This window comes from Ovis canadensis, chromosome 5 (assembly GCF_042477335.2).
Source record: "Ovis canadensis isolate MfBH-ARS-UI-01 breed Bighorn chromosome 5, ARS-UI_OviCan_v2, whole genome shotgun sequence".
Taxonomy (NCBI): Eukaryota; Metazoa; Chordata; class Mammalia; order Artiodactyla; family Bovidae; genus Ovis; species Ovis canadensis.
The window spans coordinates 42,219,038-42,239,507 of record NC_091249.1 but is presented as its reverse complement, the minus strand read 5'-3'; the positions used below and the strand labels follow the sequence as shown (position 1 = coordinate 42,239,507).

At 41.9% G+C, this 20,470-nt stretch overlaps 1 pseudogene; it reads left to right on the top strand.

Annotated features, from left to right (window-relative positions):
* The first annotated feature begins 17,391 nt into the window (after nucleotides 1-17,391).
* On the top strand, nucleotides 17,392-19,783 carry LOC138441563 (regulator of nonsense transcripts 1 pseudogene; annotated as a pseudogene).
* The last annotated feature ends 687 nt before the right edge of the window (nucleotides 19,784-20,470 follow it).

Sequence of the window (20,470 nt, the reverse complement as noted above, 5' to 3'; positions counted from 1 at the left end):
TTTTAAAAAAAGTACTATTACTAAAAAGTAATAGTACTTTATTAAGTAAATTAATATATTATTAAATGTAAACTTAATAAATGTATTATCAACTAAACAAAATAAAAATTTTAAGTTCTTATTTAATTTTTAAGTTTATAAATTCATTATTAAATAAATCAATAAATTAAACTAGTAGCATTGGATTCAGTAAAGTTGCAGAATACAGGATTCATAAACAGAAATATTATGCATTTCCATATGTTAATAATGAACTATCAGAAAGAGAAACCACAAAAAAATCTATCATACCATATCAAAAAGAAATAAACTAAGCCAAAGAAGTGAAAGACATATCCTCTGAAAACTCTAAGACACTGAAGAGAGAAACTAAAGATAATACAAATATATGGAAAGATATCTCATGTTCACAGATTGGAAGAATTGATATTGTTAAAATGTTCATACTTCCCAAAGCCATCTAAAGATTTAATGCAATTTCTATCAAAATACCCATGACATTTTTCACAGAACTAGAACAAATAATTACAAAACTTGTATGGAACCACAAAAATCCTAGATAGCCAAAGAAATTTTGAGGAAAGAAAAACAAAGTGTTACGCTTCCTGATTTCAGATTATACCAAAAGCCGCAGTAAGCAAAATAATATGGTCCTGGAACAAAAACAGATGCACAGATCAATGGAACAGATGACAGAAACCAGAATTAAATTAAATTACCATATACACATGGTAAATTAATCTCTGAGAAAGGAGGCAAGAACGTACAATGGGGAAAAGACAGTCTTTTTATTAAGTGGTATTGGGAAAACTGGACAGTCATGTGCAAAAGAATGAAATTAGAAATTTCCTCACACTGTATAAAAAGTAAATTCAAAGTGGATTAAAGAACTAAATGTAAGACTCGAAACCATAAAAATCCTAGAAGCAAACATTGGCAGTATGCTCTTTGACATAGGTCGTAAGCGATGTATTTTTGGATCTGTTCCCTCAGGCAAGGGAAACAAAGCAAAAGTAAATTTTGTTGCATGTCTATTATGTTCCAGTTTATGGACCAAACATTGCCTTCCCAGGAAACTCTGCAATGACTAATGGTAACTTTTGACCAAGATCGTGACTACAGGCATTCCCTAGCCAAAACTTATAATACATACATGAATAACACATCCTGACTCCTCTACTACCTCCTCAGAGTCGTTCGTCAGGAGCTATGTGAGCAGCTGTCTCTTGGGCCACAGTCCTCAGCAACACCCTGACAAAACTCAACTCACAGCTCATGTTTTGTGTATGTTTCTTTTTTTTTTTTCCTCAGTCAACATGAAGAACATCTAAGGTAAGAATGTAAACTGGTGCAGCCACTACATAAACCAGTATGGATGTTCCTCAAAAACAAAACAAAACAAAACAAAAAATAGTTGCCATGTGATCATCACTAATTATTAGAGAAATACAAATCAAAACTACAATGAAGTACCACCTCACACTGCTCAGAAGGGCTATCATGGAAAAGCCTACAAATAAGAAATCCTGGAAAGGCTGTGCAAGAATTTGAAAAAGAATATATAAATATATATATATATATATGCATAACTGAATCACTTTGCTGTACACTTGAAACTAACAGCATTGTTAATCATCTATGCTCCAATATAAAAATAAAAAATTTTAAAAATGCTGGAGAGGGTGTAGAAAAAAGGGAACCATCCCATCTCTCCTTACCCTGGGTACACTTCTCATTTCCCCACATGACTTACATCTATTAAATGACTGGCTCAACTCTTCATTTTATCTACATGTTCAGAAGTTCTCTGACTCCAGTTTCAGTGCCCTAGATGCCTAGGCTAGAAGTTCAGAAAGGGAAGCAGTGTGCCTACAGTCACACAGTGAGTTAAGGGTAGAGCCGGGATTTGAACTCTGATTTCCCACAATCAACGCCTATATTCCTTCACTGACACCAGTGTTCCCCTCCAGCTCTAAGACACTACTCGGTCACCAAACTCTACAAAGGCAGTCAGCTACAAGACAGACATATTTTGCTCTGGCTTGGTCACTGACAGTGTAAATGGAAGAGATTGGAAACTTGGCTATGCTGGTGGTTTGTGACTCTGAGCTTCCTCCCAAGGCACATCCTTGAATCAGAAGTCACTGACATGGTCAGAATGGCCATCATTAAAAAGTCTACAAAAAACAAAAGCAAGAGAGGCTGTGGAGAACAGGGAACCCTTCTGTACAGTTGGCGGGAATGTAAAGCAGCCACAATGGAAAACAATATGAAGCTTCCTCAAAAAACCTGCTAAATATAGAGCTGCCATATGATCCATCAATCCCACTCCTGGGCATGTATCAGACAATATTATAATCCAAAAAGACACGTGCACCCCAATGTTCATAGCAGCACTACTTACAATAGCCAAGACACAGAAGCAACCTAAATGTCCTTGACAGATAAATGGATAAAGAAGAGTTGGTACATATATACAATGGAATACTACATAGCCATAAAAGTGAATTAAACAATGCCATCTGCAGCAACAAGGTGGACCTAGGGATTATCATACCAAGTGAAGGAAGCTAGAAACGGAAAGACAAATACCATATGATATCACTTATATGTGGAATCTAAAATATGACACAGACATACGATCGCCAGGTAGGCAGGGGGGAATGGAGTGGGAGTTTGGGTCAGCAGATGCTAACTCATATACACACAAAATGACTAAACAACAAGGTCTCACTGTATAGAACAGGAAACTATATTCAATATTCTGTGATAAACCATAATGGAAAAGAATATGAAAATGAACATAGGTATATGCATAAGTGGATCACTTTGCCGTACAGCAGAAATTCAACACACTATAAATCAACTATATTTCAATTTTTTTAAAAAGTCATGGACATGGTGCCCGTTCTCTCCCATATCCCTATGAGTTAGTCCCATAGGACTTAGAGGGATGGGAAAAGGATTAACATCATGAAGCTACCAACCCTCAGCATCTACCTACTTGGGAGATATAACTTTCAGCTAATATCAGTCTGATAACATGGCCAGGCTGCCTGCTAAACATTTTTATGCACAATCATATCATTTAGTTCTTATAACAGACCCCATGAGTGGGATACAGTGCTCACCCCTTTTATTCAGAGGCGGGAAATGAGGCTCAGAGAAGTAAAGTGTACAACCCAAGAACTGTCACACATGGATTTTAAATCAGGATGGTGAGGAATGGCTGAAAGGATGGGTTATCCACACTAGGGAAGTGCTGGATCATGTGACACAGTGCTGGCTTTGAATATTAACAAGTTGCAGTTCCTCTGTCTTCAACATGGTGATAATACAAGATAATCATAATAATTTCACCAGAGTGATCGTGACAAAATGTGTAAGTTGCTTCTTAGAAGCTGCTCAGTGGATGTTCAATACTACTGCTGTTATCGTTTCTATTCCCTCCTCCCAGAAGCCTTCCCTTTTTCATCAACATCTCTTCTCTAACCTAAGGGAAGCAGCACCCAAATAATTTCTCCCTGCTTGCCCCAGGGTCTTTGGCTCTGTCAAGCAGAAACTCAGGAGATAACTGCTGATGTTGGGTGCTAGTTGAGTTCCCAGGGTTTCTGTACTTAGTCTGGGCTGCATGCTGGTCATAGACTCCAATGTGATAAAACAGCTGTTTCTAGACAAGACCCTGAATGCTCATCCTGCTGGCTGGGTGCCACTAACTTGATGGTGGTTGTGCATTTGAAAGATGTGACATGGGGTGAAGGCGAGGTTCATGGCTAAAAAAAATGATTGGTCTACAAAGAAAGATGGGGCTTCTGAGTAGCAGTAGAATGGACAAAGGCTTTGAAGGAAATAAAGGATGCTTTCTGAAGGCCACAGTGATGATCCATGGTAGTGTGTCATTCAAAAGAAGGCAAGAAGAGAAAATTCAGCAATTTAGTAATTCGCAGGAGTGGTTCATTTTTCCTGGCAATTTTTCCAACCCAAAATATGAAGGAATCCAAGCTTATAATTGAGGGCCCTAGTAATCAGTCATCCACAGATTCATCCATTTGGATAAGCAGATTGGTTGAAATGACTTGTTAAAATCTTCTCCTGATGGGGACTTAGATACTTTTTTTAAACTCTAAAAGTCAAGGCATCAGACAAAGGAATACTCAGTCCCAGCCCCTCATCACATCCAGCTGAAATCTGTTGTCATCAGCTTATTCTATTCCCAGGACAGAGGCCAACCAAGCACCACCAATCACCAGCGGAACAAGGGAAGCACTGAGGATGTGGTGAATGGAGCTGTGTGCTCACTCTGTTCCCATGTGACTGACCTATGGACAGTGGGTAATCAGAGAGTGGCTTTCTGTAGCAATACACAAAGAAAGGTATTTACTTCCATTTTAGAAAATAACAGGCACAGAGAGGTTCAGTAGCTGGCCCAAGGTCACAGAGTTAAGCCATGCACTGGAACAGGGCATCCTTTGCTATATATACTGAGGCTAGTGCTTGTTGAAACAAGAAAAAGTAGATGAGGAAGTGTGCTCTATGGCTAAAAATTCTTTGATGGCACTGGATTAGGGATTCTTACCTAGGAAACACGGACCTGTCTTTCAACTCAACTGGCCCTTCTGAAACAGCAACCTTTCAGTTCAGTCACTCAGTCATATCCGACTCTTTGCGACTCCATGAACCACAGCATGCCAGGCCTCCCTGTCCATCACCAGCTCTGGAGTTCATTCAAACACATCTCCATTGAGTCGGTGATGCCATCCAACCATCTCATCCTCTGTCGTCCCCTTCTCCTCCTGCCCTCAACCTTTTCCAGCATCAGGGTCTTTTCAAATGAGTCAGCTCTTCGCATCAGGTGGTCAAAGTATTGGAGTTTCAGCTTTAGCATCAGTCCTTCCAATGAACACCCAGGACTGATCTCCTTTAGGATGGACTGGTTGGATCTCCTTGCGGTCCAAGTGACTCCCAAGAGTCTTCTCCAGCACCACAGTTCAAAAGCATCAATTCTTTGGTGTTCAGCTTTCATTATGGTCCAACTCTCACATCCATACATGACTACTAGAAAAACCATAGCCTTGACTAGACGGACCTTTGTTGACAAAGTAATGTCTCTGCTTTTTAATATGCTGTCTAGGTTGGTCATAACTTTCCTTCCAAGGAGTAAGTGTCTTTTAATTTCATGGCTGCAATCACCATCTGCAGTGGTTTTGGAGCCCCAAAAAATAAAGTCAGCCACTGTTTCTACTGTTTCCCCATCTATTTGCCATGAAGTAATGGGACTGGACGCCATTATCTTAGTTTTCTGAATGTTGAACTTTAAGCCAACTTTTTCACTCTCCTCTTTCACTTTCATCAAGATATTCTTTAGTTCTTCTTCACTTTCTGCCATAAGGGTGGTGTCATCTGCATATCTGAGGTTATTGATATTTCTCCTGGCAATCTTGATTCCAGCTTATGCTTCCTCCAGCCCAGCATTTCTCATGATGTACTCTGCATATAAGTTAAATAAGTAGGGTGACAATTTACAGCCTTGACGGACTCCTTTTCCTATTTGGAACCAGTCTGTTGTTCCATGTCCAGTTCTAACGGTTGCTTCCTGACCTGAATATAGGTTTCTCAAGAGGCAGGTTAGGTGGTCTGGTATTCCCATCTCTTTCAGAATTTTCCACAGTTTATTGTGTTCCACACAGTCAAAGGCTTTGGCACAGTCAATAAACCAGAAATAGATGTTTTTCTGGAACTCTCTTGCTTTTTCAGTGATCCAGCAATACCTAGAGTCATTTTCCTTACTGTGCAGAAACTGGGGACCCCTATAGGCAGGGTTCTCTCTCACTCTAACTTTTGGGTCTTATATTTATTGGGAGGGTTTTACAGACAATCATCCCAGTAACAGGTAGGGGTAGGAGATGAAATCAAGACAACTGCCTGGAGGAGGAGCTATTTAAACCCAACTGGGACAAAAGGCAGGGCCTGGATGAAGTGGAGTCAAGGAGGATCTCCATGTGAGCAAAGACAGGACCAGCCCCCTGTTCCACTCCTCACCTCCATAAGACCCTTGCAGTTCCCCCACCTGGACCTTGTCTGCATCCAGTCCTTCCCTCTGTCCCAGGAACTCAAAATATTTAGGGTGATCCAGCTGCTCCAGGTGGCTGCAAGTCACTACAACCTTCAGCCCGAGCAGCAACTTGCAGCCTGTTCCAGGCTATGGAGCCCTTCAGGGAGAATGAGAGGTGAGGGGAGGGAGGAGTTCGTTGAGGGCAGGGTGGACTCTGTGCTGGCCAGCTCCACAGAGCCCAAGGCCACTGCACCCTGATCAGTCCCAAACCTGCTTCAAGCTGTCCCCTGGCACACCTGGATGCCCGCTGCTGGCAGGCACTGGAGGGACATCGGAGGGTGTCTCCTAGTAATACATAGGTGCCAGTCTGTCCTGTACCAATAGTCTGCCTTGCCAGCAGGAGCTCTCACACCATGGGCCATCAAAATGCAATTGTTCTTCAAGGCTAAGAAGAACCAGGCATCCTCAGGGCCAGGTGAGTGAGTGGGCCTGCAGTGGTTTTACCCAGTGGCTCAGTAAAGTTCTGACTTAATGTGGGCCTGGGGAGCTGGACAACTCGTGCTGGGCTCCCAACTTCCTCACTGGCCCATCTGGGGAGATTCTCCTCATCTTTCTTAGACTCAGTTTACTTCTCTGTGAAATGGGTGATGCTAAGTGGCCTCTCCCACGGCTGGGACAAATGGGATGCTGTTGACTGAACAGTTAGCATGGAGTCTGGAACACAGAGTGCAGAGGGTTTGAGCAGGAGATCTGTGATTCCTGGGGATGATCCCCAATATAAGCAGACTCTTCAGCAACCAGTCCTGTAATAGAGCGCCCAGAACTAATGGCAGATCACACTTCTGCAATCAGCTCAAGTACGACCAATAACTTTGCGGCAGGGACACAGCTGGGACACTTGGGGTGCAAAGGGCTAGCTCATACCAATCAGATGAGAAAAACACTATAAAGGTTTTTCTGGGATTTCCTGATTCTCATGAGAAAGGGGACAACCCTCCCCAAAGCCCCAGCACCTATTTACCTACTGGGAGGAGAAATAATACATATTTGTTGTGAGTTATAAATGTTAAAACAGAATATTATATTCAACTTCTATTTCTCTTAAGCCTAGAATTGTGGTGCGGGTGTTTTGTTTTGTTTTGTTTTGTTTTTTTCCACTTTGTGACATTTAAAAGATACAGATCTCACATTCCTTCTTGAATTAAGAAAATTCACACGGTCACAGTTTACTGTTTGTGGCAGAAAGAAGAAAAGCTAGCCTCCACCTTCTGGCTCCTGCTGCTGCTGCTGCTAGGTCGTTTCAGTCGTGTCCGACTCTGTGCGACCCCACAGATGGCAGCCCACCAGGCTCCTCCGTCCCTGGGATTCTCCAGGCAAGAACACTGGACTGGGTTGCCATTTCCTTCTCCAATGTATGAAAGTGAAAAATCAAAGTGAAGTCGGTCAGTCACATACAACTCTCAGTGACCCCATGGACTGCAGCCTACCAGGCTCCTCCATTCATAGATTGTCCAGGCAAGAGTACTGGAGTGGTTGCCATTGCCTTCTCCACCACCTTCTGGCTACTGAAGGATAACTCTAGTACCCCTCCCTCAAAGGACAAGTTCATTTCAGCGCAGTTCAGCAAGGCCAGGAACAGGAACAGCCCCGCAAAGCTCCTGGGATTTAGAGATGGGAGGTACTTTCACAGGCAGAGCAACAACCTCTGAAATGTAGGTGCCTCTGAAAATAGTACTTGCTAGGACCACATCCTGTCTGAAGACACTGGCTGCATTTCTGCAGCCCTTGGAGAAAGAGGGAACATCTTCTGTTTTTCTGGTCGCGATTTCTCTCAACTGAGTACTGGAGCTTGTAGTTTTCTAGGTCCATCTGGTGATAACTCACTAGATAATCAGTACTAAGAGGGAAAAACAAGAACAAAAGACACATGAGGAGAGGACAAGGCCAGAGGAAGGTTATCTGCAGATGCATCGAGGTCAGGCAGCACTTTTTATTCTCGGGCCTCCACCAGAGCCTCCAAGATCTACCCTTCAACTAGAGTAGAATTCTCCTGGGGTCCTTGTCCATTATCTCTGAATTCCCTTTTCTGATGGCTTCATATTTGAGGAAAAGATCTGCAGTACAGCTTTAAAAGGTCAAGTTTGGCTTAAATCCGTAAACACCATTGATTCCTGGGAACTAGGATTTCCACGTATGTGTGTATTTGTTTTATATTTGAATGCAGAGTTCCGAAAAATATCAAGGAGAGATAAGAAAGCCTTCCTCAGTGATCAATGCAAAGAAATAGAGAAAAACAACAGAATGGGAAAGACTAGAGATCTCTTCAAGAAAATTAGAGATGTCAAGGGAACATTTCATGCAAAGATGGGCATAATAAAGGACAGAAATAGTATGGACCTAAAAGAAGCAGAAGATATTAAGAAGAGGTGGCAAGAATACACAGAAGAACTATACAAAAAAGATCTTCATGACCCAGATAACCATGATGGTGTGATCACCCACCTAGATAGAGCCAGACATCCTGGAATGTAAAGTCGAGTGGGCCTTAGGAAGCCTCACTATGAAGAAAGTTGGTGGAGGTGATAGAATTCCAGTTCAGCTATTTCAAATCCTAAAATACAGTGCTGTTAAGGTGCTACACTAAATATGCCAGGAAAATTTGGAAAATTCAACAGTGGCCACAGGACTGGAAAAAGCCAGTTTTCATTCCAATCCCAAAGAAAGGCAATGCCAAAGAATGTTACAACTACCACACAGTTGTACTCATTTCACATGCTAGCAAAGTAATGCTCAAAATTCTCAAAGCCAGACTTCAACAGTACGTGAACCATGAACTTCCAGATGTTCAAGCTGGACTTAGAAAAGGCAGAGGAACCAGAGATCAAATTGCCAACATCTGTTGGATCATCAAAGGAGCAAGAGTTCCAGAAAACATCTATTCTGCTTCATTAACTACGCCAAAGCCTTTGACTACGTGGATCACAATAAACTGTGGAAAATTCTGAAAGAGATGGGAATACCAGACCACCTGACCTGCCTCTTGAGAAATCTGTATGCAAGTCAAGAAGCAACAGTTAGAACCAGACATGGAACAATAGACTGGTTCCAAATCGGGAAAGGAGTACAGCAAGGCTGTATATTGTCACCTTGCTTATTTAACTTCTATGCAGAGTACGTCATGCGAAACACCAGGCTGGATGAAGTACAAGCTGGAATTAAAATTGCTGGGAGCAATATCAATAACCTCAGATATACAGATGACACCACCCTTATGGCAGAAAGTGAAGAAGAACTAAAGAATATCTTGATGAAAGTGAAAGAGGAGAGTGAAAAAGTTGGCTTAAAGCTCAACATTCAGAAAACTAAGATAATGGCATCCAGTCCCATCACTTCATGGCAAATAGATGGGGAAACAATGGAAACAGTGACAGACTTTATTTTCTTAGGCTCCAATATCACTGTAGATGGTGACTGCAGCCATGAAATTAAAAGATGCTTGCTCCTTGGAAGAAAATCTATGACCAAAGTAGACAGCATATTCAAAAGCAGAGACATTACTTTGTCAACAAAGGTCCATCTAGTCAAAGCTATGGTTTTTCCAGTAGTCATGTATGGATATGAGAGTTGGACTATAATGAAAACTGAGTGCTGAAGAACAGATGCTTTTGAACTGTGATGTTGGAGAAGACTCTTGAGAGTTCCTTGGACTGCAAGGAGATCCAACCAGTCCATCCTAAAGGAAATCAGTCCTGAATACTTATCAGAAGAACTGATGTTGAAGCTGAAACTCCAATACTTTGGCTACCTGATGAGAACTGACTCACTGGGAAAGACCCTGGTGCTGGGAAAGATTGAAGGCAGGAGAAGAAGGAGACGACAGAGGATGAGATGGTTGGATGGCATGAGCAAATCAATGGATATGGGTTTGAGCAAGCTCCAGGAGTTGGTGAAGGAAAGGGAACCCTGGTGTGCTGCAGTCCATGGAGTCACAAAGAGTCAGACACAACTGACTGACTGAACTGATTATATTAACACGTTTCAAATTATTTATAAACTGTAAAGAAGAAAGAGAACAATCAAATGCATGTTTTTTTGCAGCTGGTCACCTTTTGCAGCTGGTATTTGTAACTATCTTCTTTCCTTACCTATTTCTTATTTTCTTTGCCCTCAACAAGCATTTCAACTGGCTATGAGGTGCTCTGCTTGTTTGGGTAGAACCTAACCTTGACTGCTGAAGGATCTGGGCCACTACCAATCCTACTGAGAATGGTTTCTTCTAGTTTTCTTTGGATTTTCATCATAGGGTCAGATGATACTAAGAAAGCGCTAAGAAATCTCCTGAATTCCAGACCCAGGATTCCTCACCTTCACTACAGAGTAACAGACAACTCTGCCCTTGGTAATCAGTGATTACTTTAGCCAGTTCAGCAATCTTATTCTTTGGGTATAATTTTAGAGGAATAAAGGGACCAGGAGCGGCAGTCTTTACTTACAGTTTAATGGCATCATTGTGTCTTCTCAGAGAAGCCCTGACTACATTAGGAATTAAGCCTCTAGGCCAGCAGAGCATAAAGTTACACGGACATGTAGCAAAATTCTGCTAGTGGATCAGTAAGGATTATAGCAGTAATAGTGAATGGCCCACTCTCATCCACTGCTGATTCTTGGACCCATGTATCTCAGCTATGGGAAAATCAGTGCTGCATACTGAATGCTGATTTAGAGCATATACAGCCTCCTGGAGAACATCATGCCAGTCCATCAGGGTACTGCCAATCTAGCTGACACTACCATTCTGCCTTCAAAAGTCCATTCTAGTGGAGTCAATTGCTTCAGGATTACTGGGAACATGGAATGATCAGAAAATTCGATGAGCATTTGCTTACAGGCACACTTTACTCCCTGTGCAGAGTTCCTTCATCAGAAGCATGTTGTGCGAAACACTGCGATGGTGAATAAGGCACCTGTGAGTCCTCAGATGGTATTTTTGACAGAAGAAGCACTGCACATAGGAAAGGCAAATCTATATGCAGAGTAGGTGTCTCTCCCAGAAAGAGCAAAACATTGCCCCTTCAACAGCCAGATTCCTCCGGTGTAATCCCCTGCTATTGGGCTGATTATCCCAGGGAGTGGTGATATCGCAATCCTTGCTGAGAACAACCTGAAGACCATCAGAACAGCTCTTCTACAATTAAGATTGAAAAGAAAGAACCACAAGGAGTCTGGTAGAAGAGGAGGAAAAGCAATTCAGTGCCTACACACATCTAGGAAAGAGTTGAACCAGCTCGGCAGGGGCCTGCCATGAGCCAGGAAAGAGACTGCCACTGCCAGCATGTGCCCACTTATGAACACTTGGCAAGGAGCATAGCCAGCTCAGCAGTGGCTCCAACACCTGCAGCCCCAGCCCAGCCTCTAACCAAGGCATGCAAACCAAGGAAAAATGGAATCAGCTCACAAGTATAACCCAAGGCCCTGGGCATTGGACACCCCCCCCAACCAAGGTAGAGCCAAGGTAGAGGGTCCCATCACACCTCCTTCAGGGCCCCTACTTTATCACCTTGGGCACTGGCTCAACCCCAATAGGGCAGTGACTACCATTCAGTCTAGAAAAAGTTCTAGTTTGCACATGGCTGCTGCTGTAGCACTCCAATTCAAGCCCTAACAAGTTCCCACCAAGGCAACAGCGTAGAGGTGGTCCAAGATGATTTCAGATCCAGCTCTCCCACCAAAGCCACTGGGCACCTGCAAAGTGCACAGAGACACTTGCACAAAAGGATATACCATCAAAACCAGAATAAGTAACTGCTTCACCTAATTTCATGGAGACAAAGAGAGAAAGTTAAACAAAACTCAAGGACAGAACAACAGGTTTCAGATAAAGAACAAGGTGAAACCCCTGAAAAACATTCCTAATAAAACAGAGATAAATAATTCACCTGACAGAGAATTTAAAACAATAGTAATAAAAATGCTAACCTAACTTGGGAAAAGGATAGCTGAACACAGCACTTCAACAGAACTAGAATACATAAAAAAGAACCAGTCAAAGATGAAGAATTCAGTAACTGAAATGAAAAATACACTTGAAGGTGTTAACAACAAATTAGGCAATAAATCACCTAATCAAAACAGCAGAAAGAAAAACAAATTGTTAAAAATGAGGATAGGTTAAGAAACCTTAGGGACAACATCAAGTATACTAACATTCTCATCACAGGCATCCTAGGAGGAGGAGAGAGAGAGAAGGCAGTCAAAAATGTATTTGACAAAATTATGGCTGAAAACTTCTCTAACCTGAAGGAGGAAACAGGTATCCATGTTCAGGAAGCACAGAAAGACCCAAACAAGATGAACCCAAAGAGACCCACACCAAGACCTGTCATAATTAAAATGGCAAAAGTTAGAGATGAAGAACTTTAAAGGTAGCAAGAAAAAACAGTCACATACAAGGGCATGCCCATAAGACTATCAGCTGATTTTTTTTAGCAGAAACTTTGTACACCAGAAGGGAGTGGCATTTAAATTACTGACAAGAAAAAAACCTACAACCTAGGATACTCTACCCAGCAAGGTAATCATTCAGAATTGAAAGGCAGATAAAGAGTTCTCCAGACAAGCAGAACTGGATTAATGACAACTAACTCAATATTATAAGAATTGTTAAAAGTTCTTTAAGAGAAAAAGAAAAGGCTACAACAAGAAATAAAAAAAAATACAAAAAGAAATAATACAAATAAGAAAATGGGGGGAAAAAAGAAAATGGGAAAAATTCCATTGGTAAAGGCAAATATATAAAAGAGCAGTGCATCAGCAATGTAAATAAGCTATTACAAAGGGTTAAAAAACTTAAGTCAACTGTAACTACAATTAACAGTAAAGAGACAGACATGAAGATATAAAATGTGATATCACAACATAAAAGGTAGGGGAGGAGTAAAAAATGTACATCTTTTAGAATGGATTTGAACTTAAATAACTATCAGTTTAAGACAAGTAGATATAGTTATAGGTCAATACACATGAACTTTATGGTAGATACAAATCAAAAACCTACAACAGATACACAAAATGAGAGAGAAAGAGATACAAACATAACACTAAAGAAAATCATCAAACCACAAGGGAAGAGACTAAAAGAACACAGAACTATAAAAATAAATTTAAAAAAACAAGCAACAAAAAAGCTATCATAAAAGCTATCAAAATAGCAACCAGCACATACCAATCAATACTCACTTAAAATGTCAATGAACTAAATGTTCCAACCAAAAGATGTAAGGTAGCTGACTGGATAAAAAAGCAAGATCCATCTATATACTGCCTACAAGAGACTAACTTCAAAGCTAAAGACATATAAAAACTGAAAGAAGAGGATGAAAAAAGATATCCAAGCAAATGAAAGAGAAAAGAAACCTGGAAAAGCAATACTCATATTACACAAAAATAGGCTTTGATAAAGGAGTCAATATAAGAAGATATAACACATGTTAAATATACACGCACCTAATATAAGAGCACCTAAATATACAAAGCAAATATTAAGAGACATAAAGAGAGAAATTGACAGAAATATAACAATAGGGGGAGACATAACATTCCACATACAATTAATGGATAGATCATCCATACAGGAAATCTACAGGAAACCCAGAGACCTTAAATGACACTTTAGACCAGATGGACTTAACAGATATCTATAGGACACTGGATCCAAAAAGAGCAGAATACGCACTCTTTTCCAGTGTGCATGGAACATTCTCCAGGATACAGGACACCCTAGGGCACAAAACACTACTCAATAAATTTAGGAGGATAGAATTTGTATGAAGTATCTTTTTCTGACCACAACGATATGAAGTTAGAAATCAATTACAGGAAGAAAAATGGAAAAACACAAACACATGAAAACTAAACAACATGCTATGAAAAAAACCAATATATCCACAGATAGAACAAAGAGGAAACTAGAAAATACCTTAAGACAAATGATAGCAAAAATACAACTTTCCAAAATCTATGGGACATAGCAAAAGCAGTTCAAATGGCATATTAGTTTGTTGGGTAAGAAAAGTTTACCTTGTGAGTCACACAGAACTTATATGTTCAATAAGTAATTAAGCTTTCATCATTTTTTTTAACAGAGAAAAGGTTTCACCAGTTTTCCTCCAAATATTTTTCTCTAATGCAATTTTTCTCCCTTCACATGATTGCAGTTCCCTGTATGTTCAATACCCATGTTGTCCCAATACCAAGAAGTCAATAGAGCACTTTTTATTTTTATTTTTATTTTTTCACTCTGGGCTTTTGTTTAGTTTATTTCTACTGACTTACATGCAAGATCACTGATCTTTTCTCACTGTCCAATCTATTATGACCTCACTTCATCTTACTTCTCAATTTCCACTTGACCTTTTGTTAGTTTCCATTTCTCTACTATGAACCTCTATCTGTTCACACACTATATCCATCTTTACCTTAAATCTTTTAACATATTTATAATATTGTCTTAAATTCTTTTTGACTGCTGCTGCTACTGCTAAGTCACTTCAGTCATGTCCGACTCTGCGCGACCCCACAGACGGCAGCCCACCAGGCTCCCCCGTCCCTGGGATTCTCCAGGCAAGAACACTGGAGTGGGTTCCCATTTCCTTCTCCAGTGCATGAAAGTGAAAGGTGAAAGTAAAGTCACTCAGTCGTGTCCGACTCTTAGCGACCCCATGGACTGCAGCCTAGAAGGCTCTAATTTACAAAACAATTGTATATGGTATTTAAATAATGGAGTAGATGACTTATTTAATAGTTAATTTAGTTTTAGTGTACAGCTCAAGGCATAATCTACTCTTTAAGCCCAAACCCTTTCCTTCCTCTGTTTATTCAATACTTTGGACACATATTATGAGAATGCACTAAACCTAAAATCGAGACATCTATAGGAACCATCATATCAATGGAAGAAGGAATTCTCTGATCTACTGCATTTTTCAATGGCTTCAATTTCATATTTGGTTACACATTACTAACTGATCAACTAAAATAAGATGGCAAAAAAACCCAGATCTACTTTTAGAAACACCATTTTCCTTATTTTTTTTACAAGTTGTATGTACTATCTATTATCTTTGTTATTAAGAAACAAAACAATGTCTTAGACCAAATTTGTTTTTGTGATGTTCCAATTCAGACTTTTTGTTGTCACAAAAAATAAAATGCATATATCTTAATAGTACAATTCAATGATTTCAGTAATTGTAACAACCACCCAAATAAATACATAGAATAATTCCATCAACCCCAAAATTTCCTTTATTCTCCCTTTCCAGTTAGTCTGCTTTTCCCTAGAGGTAACGTTTCTTACTTCCACTAACACAGTATAAATTTGCCTGTTCTTGGAACGCATGTAAAATGAAGTCATATATAAGTTCTCTTTTTCATCCAGATTAATTCATTCAGATACTACTTTTAAGATTTATCCATGTTGTTTCATCAATCAAAAGTCCATTTTTAAAAATTGTTAAGTAGTGTTCCATTGTATAAATATACTAAAATTTCTTTACCCACTTTTGTATTGATGGGCCTTGTGGATTGTTTCCAAATTTTGGCTATTATGCATAAAGCCTGCTATGAATATTTTTATACACATTTCGTGGACATATTTTTATCATTTCTCTTGGCTTAATACCTAGAAATGGAATTTCTGTATCACAATTTATATCTTTTTCCACTCAAATTGAACTTGTTTTTAGATACTATAAAACACATCTGGTAAACAACATGTAGATGGATCTTGCTTTTTATCCACTCTTATAGCTTCCTTCTTTCTAATGGAGAGTTTAGTTCATTTACATTGAATGGAATTATGGTTTTGTTCAGATCAGTTTAATTCTACTATTTTGGTATCTGCTTTCTATTTGTCCTGTATGTTATGTGTTCTATTGTTCATTTATTTCTGCTGCCTTTTGTGATTATAATTTTTATTACTCCATTTTATCTATTTTATTGACATTTTTAGCAATACTTGGTGTGTGTCTCCGTGTGAATGTGTTGCAATGGTTACCCTATAGACAGCAATACACACACTTAATTTACCACAGTCTCAATTCATATGATATTAAAGAACAATACAAGAACTATATAACAGTATAATTTCATTTAATGCCTACTCAATTCCTTACATATTAGCCATATGTTTTAATTCAGCATATTCTATAAACCCCATACCCATTACTACTGTTTGTGTTTTAAATAGTCAAGAGTCTTTTTAGAAACTTCAGCAATCTCATGAACCTAAAATGATTAAAATCAGAGTTCACGACAGCCAGAATCTAAGAGGCCAGGATTATAAAGAGAAGAGTTCAAAGAACTGAGCCCAACCAATAGTCTGAGTCTCTTTTCCTCTTGAGGCACTTGCCAATTTGTAATTAGTATAGGCTGAGAAACACACAAGCAGAGCAAAAAGTAGCTGCTATGAGTTTGAGAAACTATGCGGGATTTTTGTCAGTTTCTTGGTTTGAGGGAGATTTTTTAAATGAGATTAAAGAACCACCAAAAGGATGGTGTCTTGATAAAAACCCTGAGTATTCAATTGGACACCAAAAGGGCTACAGCCTAGGTTGAGGTTAAGCCAGAAATAGACCAGCCTTACAGACTTGAACCCAGCTGTGAATCAGCTTAGTCTGTTTGAATTAAAGTAATCCATGCCGACTCTAATTGCCTGCCAGAAGCCGACTGTAATCCCCTTTAGAGAAAGATAACACTTCAAGAATCCCTATAATTTTTACACACAGTTTTAGTAATTCAATGAAAACTTTACCAGGTATACAAATAAAAAATAATGGAGGGAAAAAAAGGTAATAGACACAGATGCAGAGGTGATCCGGCTATTGGTTTTCAGAAAAAGATTTTTTTAATGGCTGTGAAAAACAGATGACAAGATGGAGAAACCAACCAGAAAACTAGAATTTATATCAAAAAATAAAATGGAGGTTCTAAAACTAAAAAATAATATCAGAAATCAAGAATGCAATGGATATTCGACAACTGCCTCATATTCTTCCACAGAACAGATAAAACTAAAGCCATGCACTTACAACAGGTGTTGCCCACGGTGTTCCTGCAGTCTTCGGGAGCTGCGGGTGGCTCTGAGGGCAGCAAAGGAAGCTCTGGGCACTTGGCTCACGGAGTGGCGGTGATTTAGGTCCAGCTGGACGACTGAGTGACTGAACTGAACTGAACTGAAGGGCGCCAGCACCCACACAGCGGCCTACCCAGCGGCGAGGCTACCAGATCCTCGCTTTGCTTAGGTCGCCGTGAACTTGGATGCAGTGCCGCCCATCTTGCACATGCGCACTTCCTTTGATGCGCAGAAGGCCCAGCTCCTGGGCTTCAACACCTCAGCGCTCAAGTTCAAATGCAGCGAATTCACTCTCCCCGGCCAGACATAGATGCGCCTTCCAAGGTGGCAGCACTAGGGGCCCCGTCCCGTGGAAGCTGCGGTTGGAAAGGTGGACTTACAGGTGGGCTGAGCAGGGAGCGTCCTGAGGCGAGGACGGGAGCGTCCTGAGGCGAGGACGGGAGCGTCCTGAGGTGAGGACGGGAGCGTTGGCAAGACCAGCCAACTGGCTGAGTTGAACTTCAAAGACAATGAAGGTGATATTTGCTAGAGGAAGGATGTCTCATACATGCCTGCAGTTACTGGGGAGTACCCGATCCTGCTTGCATGGCTTACTGTGCTACCAGCAAGAGTGGTTCAATAAGTCATGCAAATGCTACTGGCAGCCATATTGTAAGTCACTTCAGAGGGCAAAATGCAAAGAGGTAACTCTGCACAAGAATGGGTCCTGGAAGAGATGGTTCTGGAGTGTTATGACCATGGCAGTGGTCAGGCCTTCTTCCTTGGCTTCATTCTTAGCAAATCCACCTGGGTTGTGGGGCTGCTATGCAGTCAGCCCTGTACCATTTGGGAGCAGCCTCAAGAGTTCACAGCCCAGAGAGTTCACAGTGGCAGCCTGCGGTCCAGGACCACTGCTTCCTGTCTTGGCTGGTCACAATCCTTTCTGAGCAGGAACTGCTTGGGCTGGCAGATCACCACAGAGTAGATGAGCCAACTGAAGGAGCTCTAGCAGGAAAATCCTTCTACCACCTTGGAGGTCCTGGAGAAGACAGGGGCAGAGGAGGGTCCCCAGCATATCTCTGGAGGTAGGAGCATTCCTACCAGTACCAGAACATATCCAAGCTGGAGGCCAACTCCTCTAAGAAACTGAAAGTGTTTCAGACTCAGGATCACATCACTGTCAGGCGGGACCTGGGCCTTAGCAGGAAGAGAACTGCCTACTTAACTTTGCCTGAGATGACTGTGATAATCGGACTTTAGTAATAATTTGGTTAGGAAACATTCAGCTCATGCCGGGGAACAAGATTTACCTGTGGTACAAAGGACCTGGTGCCTGGGGGAAAAGGGTCAGCCACATCATCAAGGCCTCTGATAATTATGTCAGTGAGATCACTGCTGAGCCACATAGCAGTTGTGGGCACACTGTGGAGGTAACTCATAACTTCCAGGTGAGTTTCATGTGGAAGTAAACCTCGTTAGAGAGGATGCAGAGTGTTTGAAAACATCTGTTGTGGAGGAGATCTCCATGGCAGATTACATCTCCCATAAGCTGCTAGGTATGATCAGAAAGCACCAGTGGCCCAAGGACTTCACAGCACCAGAGTTCCATAACCTCCACCACTCTCTGGCTGACTTTCTGAAGATGGTGCTGCAGAGACTGCTGAGCCAGATCCAGGGTCCACTAGGTACAGGGAAGATGTGAGCTCAGCCACCATCATCTACCATCTGGCTCAGTGGGCCTGTGCTAGTCTGTGCTCCAGCTAACAAAGCCATAGACCAAGAAGAGTCACTGACCTGGCTCAAAGTCATCCAGCTCTCTGCAAGGGTCATCAACTCCCCACTGCACGTCCTAGCCCTGTACAACCAGATCAGGAACATAGGTAGCATGCCGGAGCTCCAGATGCTAAAGCACTAGACCCAGGAGCTGTCATCTGCAGACCAGAAGCAGTGGTACTGAGCCCTGAAGCACAAACTGGTGCTCATAAACACATGCCATCAGCTGCACATGTGGATGACTGAGACCTGCCAAGAGTTTCATGGGCATCCAGGCCACTGAGCCCTGGAGTGCATGGTCCCTGTGTCCTCAGAGCCAAGCAGCTGATCCCTGCGGGTGACCACTGCCAGCTGGGCCTCGTGGTGATATGCAAGAAGGCAGCCAAGGCTGGGCTGTCCCCATCCCTCTCTGAGCACCTGGTGGTGCTGGGCAGCCGTCCCATTTGCCTCATCTGCCTCCAGATCCAGGATCAGATGAACCCTGCACGCAGCACCTTCCTGTCCAACATCTGCTGCAAAGACTTGTCAGACCAGAGCAGGTCATGTGAAGATGTTCTGTATGACCCAGGACCAGGAGAAGACCATCAGGTCAGGCACCTCTTATCGAACAGGCCGGAAGCTGCAAACATAGGAGAGAAAACAGATGTTGAGGTGAACCAGATCACCATCATCATGTCCTACCAACGTAATGCATGCAGCTCAGTGGCTCCCTGCACACCAGGCCCTACCAGGAGGTGGAGACTGCCAGTGTGGATGTATTTCAGTTGCTTGACAACATCTTTATTATCTCCTTTATGTGGGCAAATGAGCACCAAAGGATTAGGTTTGTAAACAACCCCCGTATTTAATGTGGCCCAGCACAGTATGGACAACTGAAGGGCTCCATCCAGGCAACCACTCTGCAGCCACCTTCTGAGCTATGACCACCTACTGGGGAGAGAGATGGGTGCTGAACAATCTGTAGGAGCACCTTTTGCAGTGCAGCAGGGCCATCAACCCCCTAGAGCCCGCTTCATGACAACAGCCATGTATGACCCTGGAAAGCCATTTTCCCAGGATCTGTCTGTGATCAGGGGCTTCCCAGGTGGCTCAATGGCAAAGAATCTACATGCCAGTGCAGAAGATGAGGATTTGATCCCTGGGTCGGGAAGATCCCCTAGAGATGGAAATGGCAACCCACTCCAATATTCTTGCCCAGGAAATCCCATGGACAGAGGAGCATGGTGGGCTACAGTCCATGGGATCACAAAAGAGTTGGACATGACTCAGCAACTAAACAACAACATCAGTGATCAGAGCAGCCAGGGCGAGCCCTCAAACATGTATTTCCAGGCCCATAACCAGATCAGCATGATCAGTGCCTGCCTCAGCTGCATGGCCTCCATGAATAGGCCCCATTGCCTCCAACCTGGGCATGCCACCCATGATGCCGCTGGGATATTTTGAACAAGCTAACAGGCCATCCACAGGCGGGGCACCCCAGAAGGCAAGACTGGTCAAGGCAGGAGTCTAGAAGAACAGCTTTGGGCCTTCCT